Raw genomic sequence first — 16,204 nt, 5'->3', positions numbered from 1 at the left:
CCCCCCCTCCCACCATGAATTCCCTGGGATGATCAATGTACCTCTCCCCCGACCGCGTGGCTGGTAACAGGGAAGATCCCTGCTAGCCAAACGCGAAAAGCTCTGGGCCAATCCCCCCTCCCCCCCCCCGCAGTCGCCTAACTGCAGGGAAGGATTTCTTTTCAGCCACAGGCAAACAGCCCAGTAGGAATGGCCACCTCTGTCCCCTTAATTAAATTCCCGTATTTCAACCAGGTTACCATGAGCGATATCACTCTCCTGAGGATTACACAGCAAGATAAAGAACGGATGTTGCTTGAATGCCAGCAAACACCGGGACCATACGCTGCCAGGCTTTGTCAGGCAATGATACCAGATTACTTGCTGCAAGCATGGCGTGGTCAAGTGTCCTACCATGGAGGACGGAATAAGGCTGCATTGCCCAGAAACCTTGTGGCAAGGCTTTTGGAGTACCTCCAGGAGAGCTTCATGGAGATGTCCCTGGAGGATTTCCGCTCCATCCCCAGACACATTAACAGACTTTTCCAGTAGCTGTACTGGCTGCGAATGCATCCCAAGTCCTCAGGGCAAAATAATCATTAAAAAACCTTGCTTTTAAAACAAGTTTTATATTTTAAAAGGTAAACTCACCTGAGGTCCCTTCCATGGGGTCGTGGTCTTGGATACTGGCTTGGGAGGGTTCGGAGGGTACTTCACTCAGGCTGAGAAAAAGCTCCTGGCTGTGGGGGAGAACGGAGTGCTGGATGCTCTCCGCAAGCTCGTCCTCCTCCTCGTCCGCAGAATCCTCAGGTGTTGCTGAGATTATCCCTGCCTCGGAATCAACGGTCAGAGGTGGGGTAGTCGGGGCGGCCCCCCCTAGAATTTCATTTAGCTCGGCGTAGAAGCAGCATGTCCGCGGCTCTGACCCGGAGCGACCGTTTGCCTCCTTTGTTTTTTGATAGGCTTGTCTGAGCTCCTTCACTTTCACGCGGCACTGATCTGAGTCCCTATTGTGGCCTCTCTCCATCATGCCCTTGGAGATTTTTTCAAAAGTTTTGGCATTTCGTCTCTTTGAACGAAGTTCTGCTAGCACTGAATCCTCTCCCCATATAGCAATCAGATCCAGTACCTCCCGAACGGTCCATGCTGGTGCTCTTTTTCGATTATCAGCCTGCATGGTTACCTGTGCTGATGAGCTATCTGTGGTCACCTGTGCTCTCCACGCTGGGCAAACAGGAAATGAAGTTCAAATGGTCGCGGGGCTTTTCCTGTCTACCTGGCCAGTGCATCCGAGGTCAGATTGCTGTCCAGAGCGGTCAGTGGTGCACTGTGGGATAGCTCCCGGAGGCCAATAACATCGAATTGCGGCCACACTACCCCTAATTCGAATTTACAAAATCGATTTTGGCGCTACTCCGCTCGTCGGGGTGGAGTACAGAAATCGATTTTAAGCGCCCTTTAATTCAAAGTAACTGGCTCCGTTGTGTGGACGGGTTAAGGATTAATTCGGATTAACGCAGCTAAATCCGAATTAAAGTCGTAGTGTAGACCAGCCTTAGAGAGAGAGACAGAGAGATTAATGAGTCTGCTCTATAGCTTTAGCTAACAGCCAGTTGGCTTTTAGCTCATGCAGTAGAGCAGGGGTCGGCAACCTTTGGTATGTGGCTCGCCAGGGTAAGCACCCTGGCGGGCCGCATGCCAAAGGTTGCCGATCCCTGTTCTATAAATATGGCCTACCTTCTTTATTCCTAGATGAATATATTTAACCATTTTAAAATGTACATTTTACGCTTATTGTCAGCTTACCAATCAGTTCAGATCATTTGGAATCAGTGCCCTGTCCACTTCATTATTTACCACTCCCCCATTTTTTTTTTGTCATCTGCAAACTTTATTAGTGATGATTTTATGTTTTCTTCCACGTAACTGATAAAAACGTTAAATAGCATAGGGCCAATGACTACACTAGAAACACACCCCTTCGATGGTGATTCCCTGTTTAGAGTTACATTTTGAGATCTATTAGTTAACCAGGTTTTAATCCATTTAATATATACCATGTGGATTTTTTATAATTATTGTTTTTTAATCAAAATGTCATGGAGTACGAAGTGAAAACATCTAAGTATATAATTACATGTAATATATTTTGTAAATAGTACATTTGCTACTTTTATGTTCTTCTTTCATTGAAAAAATCCACGGCCCTGTGAAAATTAGTAGTACAATAGCTTTTGAAATATGGGGTGAGATTTTTTTTCAGGTGCTCAGCACCCACAATTGGGGCCAGATTTCCAAAGGAGATCACTTCCTGCTGTGACACTTAGGGCCAGATTTTGAAAAGGGCTCAACATGCTGAGCTCTTCTGGATATCTGTCACTTAATTTGGTGCTGGCCTGGGGTCTGAACTCTTTTGAGAGTGCTGGCCATTCTGTTCAGTTTAGAAAGAATAGAGTAGATTATTACTATGAATACCAGTATTTCAATTTTACGGCAAAAGGGACTCTCTCTGCTCTTCTTCCCCCCCCCCAGGTCTTTTCAAAATCATCAAAAGAGTATAAATAACAGTAAGAAAAATAGAAACACTAAGATTATGATAAAAGACAGGCTATTTGCCTTGCTCCCCCCACAATCTGTCCAGAATGCTGGTGTGAAAATCAATTTTATCTCCTGAAACTAAGACCATGAAACTCCCCAATTAATTTTTTTCATCAGTTACCATCTCCTTCATCATGTTCAAACCCCTTGTCCTCCCCAACCAGGCTCTGCTTTCATTTCTGCTTACTGTACCCCCTTTTCTGATCCTGAGACTCCACTCAAGCTTCCCACTTTGATGGTCCCTTCATATTCTTTTTCCACTTTCATCTTTGCACTTTGTTCCATACTGCCACTTAAGGCTGAAACAGTCTCCCTCTCCTTGGCTGAAATTCACCTTTATGCAGAAGACTGATACGGTGCTTATATATAATCCACTGTTTAGTTTTTGCTGTGGATCCCCCTCTCAGCTGTCACAGACGATGAGAGTCTGTTACGGCCCCCACTGATGTGATGACTACCGTCTTGGCTGACACACTGGGGATCTCCAGAGCTGAAAGTTATGGAGCCAGGCTCTGAGGCTGGGGCTGTAATAGACTCTCATCCTCTATGGATCAGGCACAGAGGGGGATATGTAACACACTGACTAGTTGATTACATACACACCACTTAAGCCCTTAAATAAATGGCATATAAACACTGCATTCAGGAAGGTTAGCATGGGTAACAGAGGTGGCCCTCTACATTGAAGACACCATTATCTTTTTGTTCAGTTATTGATAACTGAGAACCACAGGATCTTTGATTCATATGCATTCATGTACTAAGTCCAGGAGGATCTACTAGTGGGTATCTGTTACAGACCACTGAACCATACCAGGGAAGAGGATAAGTTACTCAAACACTTGTGTGGAAGGAGCAACTGTACTTTCATGGGGGACATTAATTTGGAAACTGTCTGCTGGGGAGGTTGTGCAGCCGGTAGTAAAACATTATTACAGTTTCTAAATATTATAAATGATTATTTTCTAACACAAAAGGTATTGCACCTAACATGAGGTAACTCTATTTTGGGTCTCCTTGTGATGGATAAAGATGAATTAATCAGTAGACCGGAAGTTGGTGGTTGCCAAAGGACCAGTGATCATGACCTGATTATGTTCAATATAGGCAAACAGAGGACAGTGCAAACTAGAGCGAGTGTGTGTGTGTGTACTTTATTCAAAAGGGCTTATTTCTCAAACCTGATGAAAGTTGTAAGTTAAAGCAGCGGTGGGCAACCTGCGGCCCATCAGGGTAATCCACTGGCAGGCCATGAGACAGTTTGTTTACATTGGCCGTCCGCAGCTCCCAGTGGCTGCAGTTTGCCGTTCCCAGCCAATGAGAGCTGTGGGAAGAAGCGCGGGCCGCAGGGACATGCTGGCTGCCTCTTCTTGCAGCTCCCATTCACCAGGAACAGCGAACCGCAGCCACTGGGAGCTGCGGGTGACTGTGCCTGCAGACAGCCAATGTAAACAAACTGTCTTGGTTTACCCTGATGGGCCACGTGCGGCCTGTGGGCCGCAGGTTGCCCACCTCTGAGTTAGTGATTTAAAGTTTAGACATTAAAATGAATGCAAATATGGAGTGCTTAAAGGAGAGTTTCAGATGGCCAAAAAAACATGCTTCCTCAATCAAGAAAGAGAGCAACTTTGTCTAAAAGCCCATCCTGGTGCAGTGGGGAAGGGAAGACAGAAATTAGAAATAAAAAGGCAATGTATAAGAAATGAAACAAAAGGGGATATAGACAGCAATCAATATAGACTAGAAGGTGGCAAGTTCAGAAAATTGATAAGCAAAGTTAAGAACATCAGGGAAAAATCCATGGTTGGCCAGGCTAAGGACAATAAGGAGTTTTTAAAAAATATTAGGCTATGTACCATTTCTAGGATTTCTTTTGTTCCTAACTGCACATTAATAATAATGTAGATAAAGCAGATGTGTTCAAAATACTCAACATTCATTGGAGGTTTTTAAGAAAAGGTTGGACAAACACCCGATAGTGATGGTCTAATAGGTTTACTGGGCCCTGCTTTAGTACATGGGGCTGGACTTGATGACCTCTTGAGGTCCCTTCTGGCCCTACATTTTTATGATTTGATGAGTCCATGATTGGGGAGATGAATACTGCATTGAGTTTTGTTGTCCACATCTTAAGAAGGATGTTGGAAAAACTGGACAAGATGCCAAATTGAGCCATAAAAATTATTTGAAGGCTGGAAAAAATGCCTTACAGTGGGAGACTTAAAGGGCTCAATCTATGTAGTTTATCAAAAAGAGGATTGTGGACTTACTTACACTGTAAATACCTTCAGGAGGAGAAAATGCTGGGTACTAAGGAGCTCTTTAGTCTAGTGCAGAAAGGTATAACAGGAACCAATGGCTGGGAGCTGAAGCCAGATGAGTTCAAATTAGAAGTTAGCCAGAATTTATTAACATTGAGGGTGGCTAAACATTGTAACAAATTCCCAAGGGAAGTGATTGATTCTTCATCTCTTGATATCTTAAAATCAAGACTGGAAAATATGTTTTAGTCAAACACACAGGTCTGGGCTCAATACTGGGATATCTTGGTGAAATTTAATGTCTGAAATATATGGAAGGTCATACTAGATGATCTAGTGGTTCCTTCTGTCCTTAAACTGTATGAAACATCACTGGGTCCATGTTAACATACAACTGCTCAGGATGTGGTCTGGTATCTGTAAAATGAAACAAAATTCCTTTAATTATAATAGAGAGAAATCTTTTGATAATTTTTTACTATTCGTTTACTTGTTTCGGCAATAAAAATAAATTAGTCAGTTTCACTTTTCCTATTGTCAGGTTTTAGTGAATTTTGCTTTCAGGTTCTAATGCACTAGCACAATACTACAATGATTGGTTCACAAATGCTTTATGTGCTATTTATCTTAACAAAAACAGCTTATTCCTATTGGATCAAGAAATATTAAAATATGATAAAAGCCATTTTTACAAAGTCTAAATTTTGGATCAAATTTGGTCCCTTTAAAAAAAATAAATTTTAAGTTTCTTCTGTTAATGCTTAAAAGCAGCTACAGGGGACATATATAATCCAATAGTTCAAAGCTATGCACATTTGTCAAAGACAAAATGATGTGGTAAAATAGTATGAAAGCGCTCTTACTATTTTTTCTTTATAGATTACTCAGTGGCAAAGTCACAAGGCAATTATCTTTTTTTTCCCCTCCAACTCTGCCCTCTTTTTCATATGCCTCTGTTTGTTGTTATGCGATGTTATACAAGAAGGTCAGTTCCAGAACATGCGTACTTTTAAATAGATTATCAAAACACATATTTATTTCACTTTTTAAAGCCAGTCAAATGTATTTATCAAACCTATGTATGAAACAAACAGTAATCAGAAGTAAATGTTTTTTAGCTTTCATTGAATTTTTCAGTATTGTCAGCTACTGAGGCCAAGATATTGTACTAAGAGGAAAATCTAATGTTACATTGCTTTGCAATGAAGGACACTGATCCTGTAGTCCTTTCTTATGCAAAAATTCATTTGACGTCAATGGAAGTTTTGCCCAATCAGGCCTGATTCTGTGAAATATAACACTATAACTGAGTATCATTAAGAATAAAATTCACACAGGTGCATGGGTCTGCATGTAGCCCTCTGATACACAAGAACCACAACAGTCCTGTTCATCCTGTTCAGGTTTGGAGTGTGTTGGAGCAGCTGCTCGGGGAAGCCTTGACACATGAGTGCTGTGGGCTTTGGCCTACCCTGAAGTGATCAGGGTCGAAGGTTGTACTGTGGGTGGGCTCGAAGAGGAACCATTGAATCCGTGCTTAAGTGGATCCAGTGTTTCTAAATCCCCACATTGAAGGCAGGAATGAGGGACAACAGCGACTACTGCAACTCATACACTAGAATGTCACATTCTGGGTAGTTATGTTCTGTCCAAGTTCCTACCTACAGGCTGGAGAGTTAGATTGCTAGAAGTCTAAATAATAAGATGGGTGAACTAGAGTGCCTTGTGATAAAGGAGGATATTGATATAATAGGCATCACAGAAACCTGGTGGACTGAGAGCAATCAATGGGACACAATCATTCCGGGGTACAAAATATATCGGAAGGACAGAACAGGTCGTGCGGGGGGGGGGGGGGAGTGGCACTATATGTGAAAGAAAATGTACAATCAAATGAAGTAAAAATCTTAAGCAAATCCGCATGTTCCATAGAATCTCTATGGATAGAAATTTCATGCTCTAATAAGAATATAACATTAGGGATCTATTATCGACCACCTGACCAGGACGGTGATAGTGACGATGAAATGCTAAGAGAAATTAGAGAGGCTATCAAAATTAAGAACTCAATAATAGTGGGGGATTTCAATTATCCCCATATTGACTGGGAACATTTCACTTCAGGACGAAATGCAGAGATAAAATTTCTCGATCCTTTAAATGACTGCTTCATGGAGCAGCTGGTACGGGAACCCACAAGGGGAGAGGCAACTCTAGATTTAGTCCTGAGTGGAACGCAGGAGCTGGTCCAAGAGGTAACTATAGCAGGACCGCTTGGAAATAGTGACCATAATACAATAGCATTCAACATCCCTGTGATGGGAAGAACATCTCAACAGCCCAACACTGTGGCATTTAATTTCAAAAGGGGGAACTATGCAAAAATGAGGGGGTTAGTTAAACAGAAGTTAAAAGGTACAGTGACTAAAGTGAAATCCCTGCAAGCTGCATGGGTGCTTTTTAAAGACACCATAATAGAGGCCCAACTTCAATGTATACTTCAATGATAAATTAAGAAACACAGTAAAAGAACTAAAAAAGAGCCACTGTGGCTTAACAACCATGTAAAAGAAGCAGTGAGAGATAAAAAGACTTCCTTTAAAAAGTGGAAGTCAAATCCTAGTGAGGCAAATAGAAAGGAGCATAAACGCTGCCAAATTAAGTGCAAGAATGTAATAAGAAAAGCCAAAGAGGAGTTTGAAGAACGGCTAGCCAAAAACTCCAAAGATAATAACAAAATGTTTTTTAAGTATATCAGAAGCAGGAAGCCTGCTAAACAACCAGTGGGGCCCCTTGATGATCGAGATACAAAAGGAGCGCTTAAAGACGATAAAGTCATTGCAGAGAAACTAAATGGATTCTTTGCTTCAGTCTTCACGGCTGAGGATGTTAGGGAGATTCCCAAACCTGAGCTGGCTTCTGTAGGTGACAAATCTGAGGAACTGTCACGGACTGAAGTGTCACGAGAGGAGGTTTTGGAATTAATTGATAAACTTAACATTAGCAAGTCACCGGGACCAGATGGCATTCACCCAAGAGTTCTGAAAGAACTCAAATGTGAAGTTGCGGAATTGTTAACTACGGTTTGTAACCTGTCCTTTAAATCAGCTTCTGTACCCAATGACTGGAAGTTAGCTAATGTAACGCCAATATTTAAAAAGAGCTCTAGAGGTGATCCCAGCAATTACAGACCTGTAAGTCTAACGTTTGTACCGGGCAAATTAGTCGAAACAATAGTTAAGAATAAAATTGTCAGACACATAGAAAAACATAAACTGTTGAGCAATAGTCAACATGGTTTCTGTAAAGGGAAATCGTGTCTTACTAATCTATTAGAATTCTTTGAAGGGGTCAACAAACATGTGGACAAGGGGGATCAAGTGGACATAGTGTACTTAGATTTCCAGAAAGCCTTTGACAAGGTCCCTCACCAAAGGCTCTTATGTAAATTAAGCTGCCATGGGATAAAAGGGAAGGTCCTCTCATGGATTGAGAACTGGTTAAAAGACAGGGAACAAAGGGTAGGAATTAATGGTAAATTCTCAGAATGGAGAGGGGTAACTAGTGGTGTTCCCCAAGGGTCAGTCCTCGGACCGATCCTATTCATCTTATTCATAAATGATCTGCAGAAAGGGGTAAACAGTGAGGTGGCAAAGTTTGCAGATGATACTAAACTGCTAAAGATAGTTAAGTCCAAAGCAGACTGTGAAGAACTTCAAAAAGATCTCACAAAACTAAGTGATTGGGCAACAAAATGGCAAATGAAATTTAATGTGGATAAATGTAAAGTAATGCACATTGGAAAAAATAACCCCAACTATACATACAATATGATGGGGGCTAATTTAGCTACAACAAGTCAGGAAAAAGATCTTGGAGTCATCGTGGATAGTTCTCTGAAGATGTCCACGCAGTGTGCAGAGGCAGTCAAAAAAGCAAACAGGATGTCAGGAATCATTAAAAAGGGGATAGAGAATAAGACTGAGAATATATTATTGCCCTTATATAAATCGAAGGTACGCCCTCATCTCGAATACTGCGTACAGATGTGGTCTCCTCATCTCAAAAAAGATATACTGGCACTAGAAAAGGTTCAGAAAAGGGCAACTAAAATGATTAAGGGTTTGGAACGGGTCCCATATGAGGAGAGATTAAAGAGGCTAGGACTCTTCAGCTTGGAAAAGAGGAGACTAAGGGGGGATATGATAGAGGTATATAAAATCATGAGTGATGTGGAGAAAGTGGATAAGGAAAAGTTATTTACTTATTCCCATAATACAAGAACTAGGGGTCATCAAATGAAATTAATAGGCAGCAGGTTTAAAACAAATAAAAGGAAGTTCTTCTTCACGCAGCGCACAGTCAACTTGTGGAACTCCTTACCTGAGGAGGTTGTGAAGGCTAGGACTATAACAGAGTTTAAAAGAGAACTGGATAAATTCATGGTGGTTAAGTCCATTAATGGCTATTAGCCAGGACGGGTAAGGAATGGTGTCCCTAGCCTCTGTCTGTCAGAGGGTGGAGATGGATGGCAGGAGAGAGATCACTTGATCATTGCCTGTTAGGTTCACTCCCTCTGGGGCACCTGGCATTGGCCACTGTCGGTAGACAGGATACTGGGCTAGATGGACCTTTGGTCTGACCCGGTACGGCCTTTCTTATGTTCTTATTTCTATGCCGCAATCCGCACAGATTTCTGAAAGCAAAGCCTGATTAGTTAGGCTTTGTTCAGAGATGGGTTAAGCTATTCTAACTAACTATATGGAATGACACTGACTCTGTTTTTTCTCATATGGAAAAAGAATCTTGCAAACCTGTTTCATACTGATGTCTCTTTGACATCATTGGCAAATTTTGACTATTTTATTTCAAATGGATTCCGAACTTGGTCCTCTGTTCGTAGTTGTGAATCACGATATAGCATCATGACCATCTGAAAGAATGGTCTGAATAGTCACCCTCTAGAACTCTTAAGCTGTATGTTAGAAATAACTGTAAAAATAATTTTACTGAGGGTCTTTTGAAGTATGATTCATGCAATTCATAAAGATGTGCACGCAGCAATATTTCTAATTGTACATTGACATTTTCATGGGTATGTAAACACAGCAGTGGGGATGGAAGTCTCTACCTCCTGATTTCTTAATCTCATTCCTGAAGGTATCCATTTCTCATTGGAGGTGAAGGATGAATGAGTTGCAGTAAGTGTGAGGGAGATGGTAATGGAAATCAGTAATGGTAATTAAATTACAAGAATTAACATATCCAGCATTTCCTGCTCCTCTAAGCTGATGTAACCAATAATGAGAGGTTAATTAGTAAAGTAACTGTACTTCATGGTCTCTTCTCTCACAAGGCACAGTCTTCACCCACAGACGTTATTGGGGTAGATTTGATGTTTAACTCGCTATTCTCTCTTTCTTGGTCTCCTCCATTTCCTGTTGGAGCCAAGGGAAAAACCCTGCTATTGACCCTAGTAAGAGCAGGTTCGAATTCTTCATCCATGAGGAGTATGACCTCATAATTCTAGTCACCTGTGTAACATCACAAGTACAGAATTAATGATACCCCATGTGGCAAATGGCCAATGCTATTGTGGTGGGTCCCACACTTTTCCTTGGTGTGGTGGGTCAGGGCACCGCTCCGCCCCTATTCTTGGACTCCACTAATGCCCTGGGGAGGGAGAGAAGGGGAGAGGGGAGGGACCTAGGTTCACCACCTCCTCCATTCCCAGCCCCTTCAGCTTCACAGGCTTCTTACCCTCTTTCCCCTTGGGCTGGGTTTCTCTCAGTCCTCTGTGCTGGGGGAGTCCCTCTGCCCTTCTTGGGCAGGGTTTCTCTCTCCCTGGTACTCTGATCCTCTGGTCAACACCAGTACTCCTCCAAACTACAGTCAGCTCTCCTGTCTGACTGAAGCAGGGGATTTTATTAGGTCTCGGGTAGGACCTTAATTGGCTCCAGGTGTTCTAATTACCCTGTAGTAAGTTCTCCTTAGTCCAGAGGGAATAAGGCTCTGATCATCCTGGGGCTTATATACTTCCCACTCTCCTGCTGCCCTCCGCCTCTGCTGTATCACACCATGAATTGAAATAAGGGCAGGGAAAATATTTAATTACTTGCCCCTTTTCCGCATGGTGCCATATCCCTTGTCTGAGTGATTTTTCCAGAAATGATCACCTCTTTGATTGCAGTCTAGAAAAGATACTACAGTGCTGAAAATACTGTTTTTTACATTCCAAATGTAAGACTGCAATACAGCAGATTGATGAGTAAGATGGGATGTATGTAGGTACACAAATGAACCTAATTCTCCACTGCCTTCATTTTGCATAGGGCTTAGTTCAGCAAAGACTTAAGGACCTGATGAAGTTCCATTGGCTGCAGTGGGACTTACAATTTTTTTGCTTAGACAACTCCAATCTCTTTAATTATGCTGGTATAATTAAAATAATACAATCCTTCTTAGTATAGATGCAGTTATACTGGTATAAATGTGCTTATATGTTAGTTGTTTGGCACACTTGCAGTGTTATTGTAGCTGTGTTGATTCTAGGATATGATGATCAATACCCCCCCACTCACCTTTCAAGATCCATGGGTTCTACACATGCTATCACAACATATGGCATATATCATCCAGTGCACTAAATGCCCCAATAACAACTATGTGGGTGAAATCACTACTCTATTGAATGAATTCACACAGAAAAATGATAAAAGACAAAAATACCATATCACCTGTGGATGAACACTTCTCCTAAAATGATCACTTCATATATGACCTCTAAGTCTTTGTACTCAAAGGAAACCTGCACAACATTTTCAAAAGATGAGCTGGGGAGCTTAAATTTATAACTTTGCTAGACACTAAAAATCATGGTCTTAAGAAAGACACTGGATTTATGGTTTATTACAACAATCTGTAACTCATTAATTCCTCACCCCTTTTGTGTGTTTTGACTACAGAGTTAACTTGTCACTTCACCTTGAATGGTCTCTTACAATATGTTTTAACTACTTATGCTAAACAATCTGTTCCACCTTGTATTTAGCTGCGACACTCTGAGTTCCTTTCTCAAACATGTAGAAGAGCTCTCTGTAGCTCAAATTCTTGTCTCTCTCACCAACAGAAATTGTCCCAATAAAAGATATAACCTCAGACACCTTGTCTTTCTAGTAGTTAAACATGTTTTCTTTTTTGTTTTACATAAATTATTCTCTGAAAGCATAGAACTTTCACATTTGCCTGATTTCTCTCTTCATTATAGTCCATTCTTCACTATAACTATCCTGAGTTTTTATGTTTGTTTAGATTTGTAGCTTAAAATTAAATATTGTCTTCAGATGCAGTTGAAATTTCAATTTGTCTTTTGAGTCACAGGGCACATCTACACCCAAAACCCCCCAAACCTGTGACAGAGTGAACTAGGTCCTGAGGCCCTCTTCTGGGGGCTTCATTGTCCTGCCACACCCATCCCAGGAAAGGAGCAGTGGAGCTAAGTCCTCTAAGCAGCCTAGAGAGACCGAACAAGAAGCAGCCAATCAGGAAGGAAGACTGCAAGGGGCTAGCCAATCAGAGAGGCTACAGGGAGCAGCTAATCAAGGCCCAGGAGGGCTATATAAAAGGCACTGCAATGCAAATGATAGTCAGTTACTTGTTGGAGCCAGAGGAGGGCAGTTGGTGCTCCTGGCTGGCCAAAGGGAACTGCAGTACCATGGACAGCTCAGTGCTGATAGGGACCAGAGAAGCAAGAGCTGATGGCTTGCTGCTAATCCTGAATACAGAAGAGCTCTGAGCTAAGGGTGAAGCACCAGTGAAGGCTGGGACCATGGGGAATTAGCCCTGGGAACTGAAAGCAGTTTTGCTAAAGAAACATGGTGGCACATGCCTGCTATTATTAGGGTCCCTGGGCTAAGATCCAGAGTAGTGGGTGGACCCAGGCCCCCCCCTGCATTGGTCACTGGAGAAGTAGCCTATAATCAGCCCTGGAAGGGGAACTGAACAGGTAAGGGGCCCAGCTAAAGAGCTGGGGCCAGAACAGACCAAGAAGGCAAAACCATTGCCTCCAGGAAAGAAGTCCAGGGGATGGCCTGATACCAGGGCCAGGACTATTTAAAGACTGCAGGCACGCCCGAGCAGAAGGGGCACTCATGAGAGGTGGGTGCCACACTGTTACACAAACCCATCAGCAGTGAATCTCAGAGTTGGGTCAACTGACTTGAGCTCGCAGGGCTCACACTGTGGGGCTAAACAATAGCAGTATAGATGTTCCCGCTTGGGCTCCAGCCCTTGCTCTGCAACCTGATGAGGGGTGTGGGTCTCAGAGCCCAGGCTTCAGTCCAAGGAGAAATGTGTACTTTGCTATTTTTAACCCCTAGTGAGAGTCATGGACCCGAGTCAGTTGACCCAGGCTCTGAGAGTCATTGCTGCACCTTTTCTTTACTGTATAGATCAGGGATTGGCAACCTTTGGCACGCGGCCAGTCAGGGAAATCCGCTGGCCGGCCAGGATGGTTTGTTTACCTGCGGCGTCCACAGGTTCGGCCGATTGCAGCTCCCACTGGCCACGGTTCACTGTTCCAGGCCAATAGGGGCTGCAGAAAGCGGTGCTGGCCGAAGGATGTGCTGGCCGCCTCCTCATCCAGATGCCCAAGAATACGGGGGGGGGGGAGGAAGGGCTCTGGGCACCCAGCCACTCCACTGCAGAGGATGGCCCAAGCAACAGAAGGCTGTCATTCAAACAGTTTGATTTTTAGTGTGGCTACAATAAGCAATGTGGCTTTGTCCTTCCCTCCTCCCCCACCTCACCCTGGCTACCTTGTCCGTTATCTCATTTTTTTTATTTAATAAAGAAAGGATGCATGGTTTCAAAACAATAGTTACTTTATTTCGAAGAGGGGAGGGTGGTTGGCTTACAGGAAATTAAAATCAACAAAGGGGGTGGGTTTGCATCAAGGAGAAACACACACAACTGTCACACCGAAGCCTGGCCAGTCATGAAACTGGTTTTCAAAGCCTCTTTGATGCGCAGCGTGCTTTGCTGTGCTCTTCTATTTGCCCTGGTGTCTGGCTGCTCAAAATTGGATGCCAGGCAATTTGCCACAACCTCCCACCTCTCCATAAACGTCTCCCCCTTACTCTTACAGATATTATGGAGCACACAACAAGCAGCAATAAAAATGGGAATGTTGGTTGTGCTGAGGTCTGACCTACTCAGCAAACAGTGCCAGTGAGCTTTTAAACGTCCAAAGGCACATTCTACCACCATTCTGCACTTGCTCAGCCTATAGTTGAACTGCTCCTTACTACTGTCCAGGCTTCATGAGCCATGGGAGCAAGGGGTAGGCTGGGGTAGGTGCAACCACGCCGTGCTGCCGGCTGGGAGAGCAGCCTGAGGCAGAAGCCTCCAGCTCGCATGATATTCCAGGCAGGACTGAATCTCCATGAGATGAAACTTAAAGAAGAGAATGACCTGGAGTCTCTAGCTCCCATTCGGTGCTCTAAGAGGAGGATGGCCATGTCTGTCCAGGCACCCTGATCGACCTCACTGAGGAAGATTCCAAGGAGTCCTCCCAGAGCAGCAATACCACGTCTGCCAGCAGCACGCAGGAGGACCAGAACAGATACCCCGAGCTCGACACTGAGGAGCAGGAGAGCAGAGTTGCAGGGGAAGTGGTGGAATACCAGGATGGGAAAGATTTTGGAATTGGGGAGCTCATGTGGGGGAAGATCAAAGGCTTCTCCTGGTGGCCTGCAATCATCATCTCCTACAGAGTCATGTCCAAATGTCAGGCAATCTCCAGAATGCACTGGGTGCAATGGTTCGGGGACGGGAAGTTCTCCGAGGTTTCAGCAGACAAGCTGGTGGGTCTGATGGCTTTTAGGCAGCATTTCAACCACTGCACGTTTAATAAGCTGGTCTCCTATCGATGAGCCATACACCATGCTCTGGAGACTGCTAGGAGCTGGGCAGGGAAGACGTTCCCAGAACCCCCGGCCAAGCGGCTAAAGACTAACTTCTGCAACAACAGCAAGGAGTGGGTGGAGGAGGACCAGAGCAGAGAACAAATGGGTTCTGAAGGTCACAAACAACAACAGGAGCCTTGAATACAGTTGTTTATTGTGCGGGAGAAAAAACCCAGACACATTCCACCCGCTGTTTGAGGGGGGGCCTTTGCCACACTTGCAGGGATCGATTCCTGGAGCTCTTCTACATGTACAACGAGGACGTGTACCAGTCCTACTGCACCGTCTGCTGCGAAGGTAAGGAGCTGCTGCTGTGTAGCAATGCCAGCTGCTGCAGGTGCTTCTGTGTCAAATGCTTGGAGGTCCTAGTAGGGCAAGGTACCTCGGCCAAGGCAAAAGAGCAAGAGCCCTGGAGCTGTTACATGTGTCAACCACAGAAGTGCTATGGGGTGTTACAGCGCTGACCAGACTGGAATGTGCGGCTGCAAGACTTCTTCATCAGCAACAAAGGACAGGAGTATGATGCACCTTTAATCTAAAAAGGCCCACACATTTCCCAGAGTCACTACCCTTGATAACAGAATGTCAATGGTTGCATTGGCTACTTGGATCACAGCAGCCCCCACAGTAGACTTGCCCACAACAGCAACGGTGATGGTGAGTTGAGTGGGCTCCATGCTTGCCGTGGTATGGCGTCTGCATGGGTAACCCAGGAAAAAAGGCGCAAAATGATTGTCTGCCGTTGCTTTCCTGGAGGGAGGGGTGACTGACGACATGTACCCAGAACCACCCGCGACAATGTTTTTGACCCATCAGGCATTGGGAGCTTAACCCAGAATTCCAATGGGCAGCGGAAACTGCGGGATACCCACAGTGCACCGCTCTGTAAGTCGATGATAGCCATGGTAGTGAGGACGCACTCTGCCAACTTAATGCGCTTAGTAGGGACATACACAATCGACTGTATAAAATCAATTTCTAAAAATTGACTTCTATAAAATCGACCTAATTTCGTAGTGTAGACATACCCTTAGTTCTGAGATGCATCTTTAATTAATTGTAATTTAATACAATTGTGATCTTTCATTGTGATCTACTGGCGTGAAATCTGGACAAGGGCAGAAGTCCCACTGAACGGGACTCTAAACTGCAGGAAGTGTCCGTCCATCATTTTTCAGCTCTTGTACAACCACTGAGGATCCGATCCAGCAGTTGTTACTCATGGGAAAACTCCAGCTGATTTTAATAAGGCCAGCATATTTGTGTGTGACCTGTTATCCAGTCAGCATATATCAACCAAAACTCGCATTTGAATGTGTGGATCTATAGAGATCTGCTTAGAAAAGTCTAAAATGTCTTCATTATTAAAGGGTCCCCTTTTTCTCATTTGCATATATAAAA

General features: G+C 43.7%; 1 pseudogene; it reads left to right on the top strand.

Annotated features, from left to right (window-relative positions):
- The window catches only part of LOC112103910, a 183,644-nt pseudogene extending 168,302 nt beyond the window's left edge, over positions 1-15,342 (top strand).
- The last annotated feature ends 862 nt before the right edge of the window (positions 15,343-16,204 follow it).

This window comes from Terrapene carolina, unplaced genomic scaffold (assembly GCF_002925995.2).
Source record: "Terrapene carolina triunguis isolate 2854851 unplaced genomic scaffold, T_m_triunguis-2.0 Scaffold17, whole genome shotgun sequence".
In the NCBI taxonomy this organism is placed as follows: Eukaryota; Metazoa; Chordata; order Testudines; family Emydidae; genus Terrapene; species Terrapene triunguis.
This window is presented reverse-complemented; position numbering and strand designations above follow the sequence as displayed.